Source organism: Lagenorhynchus albirostris, chromosome 4 (assembly GCF_949774975.1).
Source record: "Lagenorhynchus albirostris chromosome 4, mLagAlb1.1, whole genome shotgun sequence".
NCBI classification, from domain to species: domain Eukaryota; kingdom Metazoa; phylum Chordata; class Mammalia; order Artiodactyla; family Delphinidae; genus Lagenorhynchus; species Lagenorhynchus albirostris.
Genome location: NC_083098.1, coordinates 130,565,880 through 130,578,066, shown reverse-complemented (window position 1 = coordinate 130,578,066; position 12,187 = coordinate 130,565,880). Strand labels below are relative to the sequence as shown.

The window sequence follows — 12,187 nt, the reverse complement described above, 5'->3', positions numbered from 1 at the left end:
TAAAATGCCCATCATAGGACACTGCAAAGTGACAAAGGTGTATATTCTGCAGGTCAAGGTACTCGGAGCAGCAGTAATCACAACACCAAGCTCAGAAAACCTCTGAGTTGGACTTTCAGGAGGAAGGACGCCTTTTCAGAGACAACTGTCTCCATTCTAAAGATATGGATTGGAACATTTGTTATACGTAAGACAGTTTGTGTGAAGCTTGATCTAATTAAACTGCAGTATTGGGTCTGCTGGAGTGTAAGCTATCACACTTGGTAACAGTCAAACACAAACACCGAAACAACTTATAAAGTTTTCTGCTCTATTTTGAAAGTTAGGCAAATAGGAATTTTAAAAAATATGAATTAATACAGAAAACCCAGCAGCAAAAGTTATTACACTGCGATTAGAGAAGAATAGTAATAGAATTCAATGTGCACAGCACGTATGGTCGTCCATGATCCACCCCCTGTCCAGCTCTGAAAACTCCCTCCAAACCTCCACTCCCAGCCCAGTTACTCACACCCACCACACTTCCCATCACACGGCGCTCCGACCACGCATCACTGTGTCACCTGCAGACCCAGTAACACTCCAAAAGCCCTTTTATCCCGAAATGTGTATAAACTCATTCCTCCGCCTCAGATTTCACTCCCCAGCCCCACTCTCCAAACTTATTCCCACAGTGCTTCCTTTGCCTAATTCCTCCCTGTCCCTGCAAAATGTACACAGGCCCCACAGCTGACAAGAATGGACGTACCATTAAAACAAACACCTTTTTAGCCTCTTTGACGGCACCCTCATATCCTGCTTTACATGACAGGATTTGGCTTTGCACAGATCTTTATTTGGGTAAATGAACAAATAAATGGTCCTGCCTGCTGGCAGAGAAATTCATTAAACTCCCAAGACCCCTTCTAGTACCTTTCATTTCATACTAAATATTTCACCCTGAGTATCATATTGATATTCTAGTATTCAAAGTTATGGTATTTTTACCACCTCGATTATGTTTTATTTCCAAATAAGTCTCTAATTTCATGCTTTGTGGCATATTTGATTTGTTGCTTAAGCAAACAATAATGAACAAGTCACCATCTCCCTACATTGTAAATTAATAAAATTATGATCATTGAAATTCTTAGAGAAACTAAACAAGAAAAGGTGTATAATAAATCCTCATGCTTTTGTTTTCAGTAAGTAGCCAAACTTAAGAAAGCACTGATAAGTAATAAGTAAAATAGAAAATTAAAATGAGTCATTTTTCTTTGGCTCGATCCTTATAACGATCATTATCAAACTGTAATTTCAATTATATTCTTGCACTTTTACGTTAGGTTTGCTAACAACAATCGTGATCATAATTTTCTTTCCCATAAAAGAGATATTCCCCTAGTTTCAAAGCCACAGTGGGAGCAGAAGCTAGAAAATGGGTAACAAGTAGTATATCTTCAATGTAAGAGAAGCGAGTATTGCTTGGGTTACACCCAAAGGAAATAACATATCCACATCTCTTAAAGCTGGAACCTACTGAAATGGTGAGGCTGGGTTCGTGAAGTAGAAATCTTTAATAAACTCTCTTCACCTTTAAAGTTCTTACACCTCTAAGCGTGCTCTAATTCCTGAACACGATTCTCCTGTGAGGGATCATGTGTTCCCATATTAAAAAACAATAGAACAAAGTTGAAAAAGTAAAAGGAAAGGGCTGGTCCTCACTGCCAGGATCCCGGCTTATCTCAGCAGCCTCCTATTTTTAACCAGATTGCAAATGGTATCCGTGATCAAAGGCCCAGAGCCCTGGAGGAACTTGGGCAAACAGCACACAGCAGAACGCTTCCTGATGATCTGTAAGCAGGAAAGGACTTTTGACATGAAAGACAGCTTAAACAGCACAAGAATAGCAATAAAGCAGCTGTAAAATGCTTAACGTTGCCCTTGAACGAATGTAAATTGTTCCAAATAATTTTTCCTTTTTTCACAGCCTCTGGATGCCCCGCTGGGGCATTTAAACAGCCACATGCTCAGTACACAAAAGCTTCTCTAAGTGGGAAAATACAGTGCGCTAATGTGGTTAGAATAAGGGAACTGAACACATCCACAGCTGAGATTTGATGCCTCCTTTTCCTTTCGTTGGAGACTAAGTTCATTAGTGACAGGCTTGTTTTGGACACTAACTAAGTTTCCAGTCAGTAATGCTGAAGGGTAATTTTGGGTTTAGAAATATTCATTTAACCATTGAAGTGGTTGCTAATTTAAAAGATAAATGGGTTACTGAGTCTTCACATAGGACTGTTCATGCCACTGGAATGCATACTCACCTACAGCTTAAGAAGTACAGCACTTACTTTTCTTTATTGTTTTCTATTAGACAAATATATACTATAGAAATGCTATGAATACTATGATGTTCATATATCTTTTCCACTATAAGTCATGAGAATAGTATTCTTACATAATATTTCATATTTGCATAATTATAAAACATTTATATATATGATGTCATTTAATTCACAAAAATGCTTTTAAATATATTAATGTTCTCCCACATCAACCTTTGAATAAAGACATAAAACAAAATGGTCTCTCTCAATAATGATACTTGTTCTAATCAATTATATTAATTCTATATTTAAGCTAAAATAATAGATTAAAAAGAAATCTCAATACTTCATTATTTTAAAAAGTACATTGTGTAGTTTAGAAAACAATATGCTTACAATGAAAAGATATGTTTTATTTCACAAGAGAAAAATTACCTTCAAATAGTTTGGCAATTCACTAATAAAAGTTAGGCAGAAGGGTGTATTTAAAACTCAAACAAATCATCAAAAAAACCTTTAAAGTTACTCAGATAGATACAGATATGCTGTACTTGATAGAGTAGATGTGTTGCTTTAATATTAAATTTAAATAAAATATTTATGAATCAAAATATAAATTATACTTAGGGTTGTAACTAAACAAACTATGATAACAAATTCTTCTTCTGTAAAGAATATTTTTCTTAATAAATTATTACCTTAACCTTATTTATTAAGTCTATATTTCACATTTGTCTAAAAATAATAAAATTATTTGAGACAGTTACTTTGTGGTCTCCAGTGGAATAACCATCCCCACAAAACCACGTTTTATATATATATATATATATACACATACACACACACACACACACATATATATATATTATATAACCAGGAAGGCAAAATGTTCCTCTGCCTACATATCAAAAATCACTTCAAAAATTAATGTTTCAAATGCAAACATGCATGGAAAAAGAGAATTTTTCTACAGTAATACCCAGCTTAAACATATTTATGTTTAGAAGCATTGCATTGAAGACTTCTGATAGGGTCAGTTGTTATATATTAAATTTCTAAGTACTTTCTTGGGAAAGTAGTCAAGTTATCAAAACTAATTCCTTTTTCAAGCATAGTAAAGTTGTACTTTTTAAAATCAGTACTTATTTGTTTAATGTCATGCAAACCTATAACATTTATTAGTAGGAGTATAGTATGCATTAAAATCTAATTCCTGTTGCCCCAGAGATTTATTTCATATTATACTCTGTTTTTACTTTTATAATAATAAATATGGACACAGTGAGTACACAAAGCCTTACTGTGCTTCGTCGGGGAAACAGCTAGACGACTAGCACAATTGCTCTGATTTTAAACCATGTTTTACTTAAGACTAATTTTTCATCAGTGTTAGAGGTTAATAACACTGTTATTTCCTCTATTACCTGGATTTAATAAAAGCAGTGGGGCATAAGATTCCGTAACGCCAGGCAATAAGAGGAAATAACACAAATGTTAACCTCTAACATAAATGTAATGGTAATTACTCCAGTCTCGTTTTAAAATTAATGCCTTTGGTAGTCTCCCAAGTGGCCCCCAAAAAATCTCTCTCCTCAGTGTTCTTTCTGGCAACTACCAAGATCCAAGGTCAAGGGCAAACTATGCCATCAGCTTATATGCTTAACAACATTTGTGCACCATATCAGCTTTTAATATAGAAGTGCATTATATTAGAAATAAAACGCTGCAATAAAGTAACAAAATTGTAATTATAAATTAGCTACACTGAAATTACACATTGAAAATGTTAACCGAAAAATGTTGCAATACAGAAAAGTTGATCCATCTTCTCATTTGTCAAATATAAAATCAAGTTACACAATAAGATAGATAAATCTCCAAATTAAATACGTAAGAAAGGGAAGCATGCGAAACAGTTTCGTCTATATCTAACCAGTAGTTTTGAAAGGGGCACTTACGAAATGCTCGTTATTTGGTTTGCTTCCATTCTTTGTAAAAATCCATCGTGGGTACCTTTATATACCTACTTCAGTGATTGTTTTCTATTTGATAAGCTTACTTTTCTAATATTTTGGCAGGTAGAATTAACTTCAGTTTTATTACATGTCAACTTTGCCTTTTATAGCACCAACTCATGTCAGCAGCCTCTTTGCAAACTCTTGTCAGCAAGTTTAAGATTAATTTCTATTCATTATCTCAGATCCTCAAGCCCTGCAGTGTGTTCACTGAGAACCAAATTTCAGATTTGATTTTTGCAATTCTGCTAGGCCCGTCAGCATTTTGGAGGTCCACCAAAGTAAAAATGTTCCAAGCTTTCATCTTTCAAACACCACCACTCATAACAAATTTCAGCCATCTATTATTCCCTGTCATGTTTTCATATTCAGTTTACAAAAGCAAAAATGTGCCTCCGGACTGTTGATGACCCAGAGTTTGCTGGAATCCTTTCTTAATAATAATAAATTCCTTGTGTACGTGGATCTTGTCACTCATTTCTTGTATTCTTCAAAGCATGAATACTTGGTGGCATCCAACAATATTCACTGATACTCATGCAATATGGGACCAGGAAAAAAAGATCTTTGTTCAGTCTGAACCAGCCCAGCCCTCATACAGCTTACATCGTATATCAGAAATCATATACACACTACTATATATAAAATAGATAACCAACAAGGACCTACTGTGTAGCACAGGGAACTCTACTCAGTACTGTGTAATAACCTATAAGGGAAAAGAATCTGGAAAGGAATATATATATATATATATAACTGAATCACTGTGCTGTACACTTGAAACTAACATGATATTGTAAATCAACTATACTTCAATTTAAAAAAGAGTAATCTAATTTCTGATCCACGTCCTGTTACACAGATTGTAAATGTCAAAGTGTAAACACTGAATTTATCTTATCCTTTGACAATTGGCAGGTAGGGTAGGAACTGCAGTGGTAACTAATTCTTTTAAAGAAAATTCTAATTAGCACAACAAATATAATTATGATGACAATGTCATTTAAAAGCTACATATCAGCTTTGTCTTTGAAGAGCTTGAAATCTTTATCACCCTATAAAACACGGGCAGGGAAAAACTTCAAACAGGCTTACAGGAAGTTTCAGAAAGGGAAACTTAATATCTGATGGATGAGAAGGCTCACCAGTGGCCCAGAGCCATGAACAAGGTCACTTAAATAGACAGAAAACCCCTACCCAGGTGTGGTCCCTTTGTTGTGTATTTACACTGGCTCCTGTGTTGAGAGGAGACTTCCACGGTCCTGAAAACTGCCCGAAACTCCTGGCTGAGTGCGGCAGTAAACACAGTCTGTGATGCTATCCTCTGGTGCACTCCACATGTGCCCAGATCTTCTAAGACCTTCACTCCACTCTGCCACAAGGGAGAATAACATTTGAGGTCAATAGATTGGGGGGTGCAGGGAGCAATTAGAGAAGCAAAGAAAGCAACACAGTTCATCGTTGAAAAAGCGTGGTCTGGGTCAGCATCCGGCCGGACCACTTACCAGCTCTATTACCAGCTAATTATTTAATCTCTCGAAGTCTCCCACCCATAAAATTAGAATTAAACTTGTATCTACCTCATAAAGTCAATAAAATTATCTACATAAAGCAGGGATTGGTACCCCGATAATTACAATCCCACATGGAAAACCCACACTAAAAACCATCAGGAAATCAAGATTGCAATATAACATGCAAATATAAAGTTGCGCATTAATCTTTTATTATCCAAACCGAGAATTCAAGAATAAGTTACTTAATTTAGAAAAGTTCAGTGGACCATGTGCTTACATTATAAAACCTCAATATTACAGACAGTCTTAAAAGACAAAAGTCATACCTGCTCCCACTAAGAAAATGCCACCTCACCTAATGAACCATCAATTTATTTTATTGAAGTGTAGTTGATTTACAATGTTGCGTTTATTTCTTCTGTACAGCAAAGTGATTCAGTTATATATACATATACATTTTTTTCATATTCTTTTCCATTACGGTTTATCACAGAATATTGAATACAGTTCCCTGTGCTATACAGTAGGACCCTGTTGTTTATTGTAACTACACATTTGAAGAAAGAATAACAAATTGTAGTTTCCTCTTATAAATTTTTCTTGGATGGAAATAAAGTCAAACTTTCTTTGTTTATTACAAATATTCAACTCTGTATGTATATTTGACAATATAATGAAACCTATCAAAATGAAGCAAAGACAAATAATACATGGTCTCAATGCCTGAAGAGTTCAGAGTCTAGTAGATGGAAAAGTACATGTGTAAATAATTGTAATACTAACTTACGAGTGCTATAACAAAGATGTTTCAAAGCTTCTGGAGTACTGGGGCTTCCCTGGTGGCGCAGTGGTTGGGAATCCGCCTGCCGATGCAGGGGACACGGGTTCGTGCCCCGGTCCGGGAAGATCCCACATGCCGCGGAGCGGCTAGGCCCGTGAGCCATGGCTGTTGGGCCTGCGCGTCCAGAGCCTGTGCGCCGCAAAGGGAGAGGCCACAACAGGGAGAGGCCCGCGTATGGCAAAAAAAAAAAAAAAAAAAAAAGCTTCTGGAGTACAGAGTCCAAAGGATAAGGAGGAATTCATAGTAAAAATGAAATATTCCCTGGACCTAGAAAGATGACTCAGGCCAGAAGAAAAATAAATTCTGAATGTCCTGAATGAACATCCTTTTGTATGCTAGGAACATAACCAAATATATGGTTGGCTGCTCCCACAACAAGAATTACCCAAGTGATGGGGAAAAAGTGCCCCACACGTTCCGCCATTGCCATGACTATCTGAGTATCCAGAATCTGAGAATCCAGAATTTTCAGGGGAAAGGTTAATGCCTTGCTGCCTCTGCACAGATTAAAAACTATTTAGAGCAAGAACCATTTCGTATTCAACTTTGTGTTCTTTGGCACGTAAAACAAAAATTGTTGTAGACCACTTAAAGAGCTGGTCTCTTGGTCAGAAACCAGAATTCCCTTAGTTTTGTGGCATGTTCTCTGAGTCCGGAAGTTAATCTCCACAGTCAGAACTACCTCTGGCTTTTGGGGAACAAATCCTTGTTTCAGGAAGACATCTCCCCTGGGATCAAGGTATCCCACCACCAACTAGTGGCTTTTCATAAATAAAATACTCCTCACTTTTTTTGGTCCCTCATTCTTGCAAAGCTTGTTAATTTTGAGAGACTTAGGACTTTTCCTAAAATTAACATCCATTTTCTTAATGCCCTAAGAAGACGTGGTGATGCCATTATATTATTTAAATTCCATTAAGTGCTAAATCCAATGTTACATAAACATATTAATTGTTATTTCTCAAGCTATAGAAATCAAGAGGCATTGATATATTTTAAGATGTTATGATGGGCAAGAGACAATACCAACTGAGGCGGCCCATAATCAGGATGTAACTGACTGGAAAGTTGTCTAACGAAAACGGTATAAGAGGTCATCTTAGAGAAATTAAACATCAGTGGACTTTGTGCTATGTATTTCGGTTTAAGAGCCTGTCTAATCCTGGGAAACTTCAAGTTCAGGAAGATTAAAGTCAATCTAGGACTCGCTGTTTTACACATTTGGCTGCAGTCTTAGAAATCTGCTCTAGGACCTCTGTCCTAAAGCAGTTCATTTCTCTAAACGGAGTGAGCAGGATTTTTGTAGCCTGGACTCTCTGCAATCACAGCCCAGTCCTTCCAGGGCTCCAACTCCCAGGCTGGTTGGCAATTAACTAGGACCCAAAGGAAATGCACTAAAGGCACTCAGAGTTTCCTAATTAAGGGTACTATTAACAGAAAGTTTCTATATACATAGCTTAAAAAGAGGAAGAGGCAAATGGAGACAATTTAAAGATAAAGTGAGACATTTCAATGAATCACCTGTGACCAAAAGTTGTATTAACTCTAGACAGAATCTTTGGCAAATACTGACGTTCTGAGTTAAAAAAAAGTTTTAGCTACATGAACCTAAGAGCAATTACTCTTTCTGAAATACATGAAAAAATTAGTTATATATAACATTTGTGAATCAATAATTTACTAGGAAGAATTAGAGAGGATACTCACCTTGCAGGCTTAGAATTTAAAGTTAAAAGCAAAATGATACTTTTAAGAATCCAGAGAGGTTGACCTATTTATACTCATTTTGAGTATGGAATAGATGATCTTTTCATTTCCTACTTTTGATTCATTTGGAAAGCTAAATGTTTAAGTAGCAGTGCAACTGCCATTACAGATACATTCATCACATAAGGCCATAGGAAGTCACTGCCGCCACTGATATAAGGTCTTCTAAAATGAAATTTGAAGATAGTAGAAAGTTAATTCTGATAAATATTGCTAATAGAGCAACAGTAGCTCTTCTTGATGTCACTGTCCTAGGTTTTCCCCATCTCACCCAGCCAAAGCCGGTAAGCCACACCAGAGCAGGGATCTAGGTGAGGCAATTCTGGGAACGGAAGAACTCACAGCTACAAAATATCATTGTGAGACCTTAAATTTGTATTATTCTTTAATGTTAAAACACAAAAACAAAATGGAAAAGAAAGTTTCCTTGTTAATAACTTCTCATAATCATCTCAGTAACACTGTGAGACAAAGAGGATATCAATTTTGTTACAGATGAGGGATAAAAGCCTCCACAAACTTGCATAACTTTTCCAAAGTTCCAAGACCTAATAAATAGAAATCTTAGAACTAAAACGGATGTCCTTCAACCTGAAGCCAAAGAAATCTTTCTGCTATACAAGCCACATGCCATCTTGTCCATATTCCTAAGTTCATGAGCAGCTGAATTGATTTGCTTCCTTCATGCAGATGTTTCGTGGAATTCCTCTATTATTTAAAACAAATGTATTAAAACCTTGGTTAAAGCAAGATAGAGGAAACCTGAAAGTTATTCTGCATCTGTTTTTGTTACTCCTGGTAACCGAGGAGACAAAAACACCCACAGGCCCTACTTCTGCTACCAGTAGTTGAGTATTAGTGTTTTATGTCCTTGATGGCCATATTTGATTTTTTTAAGAGACAGAAAATAAACAGAAACTCTATGTGCCGTTTCCTCTGTTTGCAAGAACTGTGACCTTTGACTCTTATAAATCTATTCAAAGCTGAAGTCTGGAGATTGGGTGTTTCAGGAATGTTCAAAATATAGCTTGAGATTTATAGAACTGCAAACTTTTCTTGGCTTTTCTTGGTCCATTTTATTTGATAAAACTTAACTGGTAAACAAAGTGGCCGCACATCCTCTACAAAACATCCATTAGGTTATCTTGCTTTATCCCAAACTAGAGTTTGTTTGCACAAAGAATTAATGAGAGGGGTTATTGAAGGACTTTAGTCTCTTCTTTTCTTCCACTCGGACAAATTGTTTGCAATACCAGCACTAATGAAGGCAAATAAAAGTAATTGACATTCTAATATAGAACTCATTTTCAGGGAGTCCAACTCCACTGTTAAAATAGAAAAATATGTTTCTTTTAAAAAGTCCTTTGAGGGGCTTGATGTTATGGCAGTTGAAACTCCTCTTAGTGTGTATAAAGGCCATGCTGTTCCAACTAGCACAGAGCTAGATCTCAGAAACTTGAATAAGGCAATTTCCTTAAGCAGTGTTTCAGCCTCGCTATTTAAAATGTGGCCCTATAATTAATGCTGTATGTTATATCTTTCATAAGGAATTTATCATTGGCGTTTAAATTAGTTGGAAGGCACATAATACATTTCCGTGTCTAGAAGCATGTCAGGTTCAAGAAAAGCCTCAAAATCTAATACTTCAAAATATATTTTAAGAATTTATCATTAGACCAGAACACTGAAGTAGTGTTGCTTACTTGGCATAGATGGTGGCAGTGCTTACCTTTCTGGCTGAAATCATGATTCCTGAAAACAGAGGTGGAATATCTTTCTCCCATCTTTCAGGAGTCATCCTAGAACCTCACTTGACAGCCAGCCACTCTGGGCCATACCCAATGTGGAAAGATTTCTGACTCCCCTACCTCATCAAAGCAGTTTCTAATGTGGGGTGATAGCATTCCAGAGGATCACCAGATTATCCTTTTGTATTCATTTTTAATTAAAGAAGTAGGAAAGCAACTAAGTTTACTAGTATTTAATATACAGATTGAAATTGGTTCCATCATTAAACCTATAGATCAGAGGGATTTAGGGATTACATTATAGTAAATTTCGGGATTGTATTACATTGAGCAGAAATATATTTACAATAATTTGTACTAAAATGAGAAGTTGACATGAAAGTCTTAAGTACCAAAAGGAGACTGGTTGTCTCATGGTAAAGTTTTTTAAAAAGTTGGCGAATGCGAAGATGAGTTACATGTTTTTCTCTTATAAAAAAGCTGTTCCAAATTTCTGAACTTTTCTATGATTAAAACTGCCTGCTTAGCAGAATTTAAACACACACACCCCCTTAATATGTCCCAATGTAAAAGAGGCATTTTGAATAAGAAGTGAGAAAATGATTGTTTTGGAAAATAATTTCTGCTATCAAGACAAAATTTTGAAAACAGATGTTTGGCAAAGTTTTCATCATTATGCAACTTTGTTACTGAAAACAATTTAAGTGTGTCAATTATAAAACACTCATCTGCACATTTTGAAAATCAGATGTTATGTATTTTATAGAAATATATAATACTTGTTAAGTTGTGTTACTGTTTTATTTAGAGTTTTTGCATCTCTGCTTACAAAAGACATTGGCCCATATTGTACTTCTTCTTCCTCTCTCTATTTCTCTCTGACTTTGGTAAGTTGGGAACCTTCCATACTCCTCAATTTTTGAAAGTGTGCCCAAAATAGATGGTATCTATCCTTTGAAAATTTAGTACAACCTATACTTAAAAATTGTTTCGTTTTGTGCCCATATTGTGGGCAGGTTCCTGACTACCAAGTAAGTGACAATGGTTTTAGATTAATTTTTTTTAAATTTATTTTCTATCAATTTTAGTATTATACAGTTTTTTGAAAACTGGCCAGTTCACTCAAGTATTTATATAAAATTTATAATACTTTAATATTTGTTTCATATTTGTATTCTACATATACACGTGGTCTTTTTTTATTCATAATATTTGTATTGCCTATTTTATGGTTTTTAATGAGTTTTTTAAAAGATTTTTTTGATGTGGACCTTTTCTTTTTTGTCTTTATTGAATTTGTTACAATATTGCTTCTGTTTTATGTTTTGAGTTTTGGCTGCGAGGCATGTGGGATCTTAGCTACCCAGCCAAGGATCGAACCCTCACCCCCTGCATTGGAAGGCAAAGTCTTAACCACTGGACCGCCAGGGAAGTCCCTTGTATTGCCTATTTTAAAATCAGCTTTGTCAGAAGAATTTCTTTCAAAGAAACAGATTTTAGGTCTATGCTTCTTTGTTTTATATTTAATTAATGTTTCGTTCTGTCCTCTTTATTTCCTGAGTTTATATCCTGAGTTTGCTTCCTGAGTGTACTTTGCTTTTCTCTTTCTAACTTCTGGTGCCGAACTCATAGAAAGAACATTCATTTTCAATGTGTCTTCAACACTATTGTATGAATTTAAGCTAAAACTCCCTACAAACCATTTAACTGTCTTCCACAAGTTTTGATATGTAGTGTTTCATCGCTGCTTAATTCTAACTTTCATTTTTATTTCTTCACATTGTCATGGTTTAAAGCATAGTAACTGAAGTCAAATTATCTGGGCTTTCAGTCTTAGCTCCATCCTTCATTAGATCTATGCTTTAATTTCCTCATCAGCAAAATAATAAGGATAGCAGTAGAACCTACGGCTAGGGCTTTACGACATATATATAATGCACATGACACAGTACATAACCCATGCCAAGCACTCTACTGAAATTGGCTGTCA

General features: G+C 35.6%; 1 long non-coding RNA gene across 1 annotated transcript in view; it reads right to left on the bottom strand.

The window, feature by feature from the left end:
* Nucleotides 1–12,187, bottom strand: part of LOC132519503 (uncharacterized) — a 238,710-nt gene that overhangs the window by 46,260 nt on the left and 180,263 nt on the right. The gene's annotated exons all lie outside the window — the stretch shown is intronic.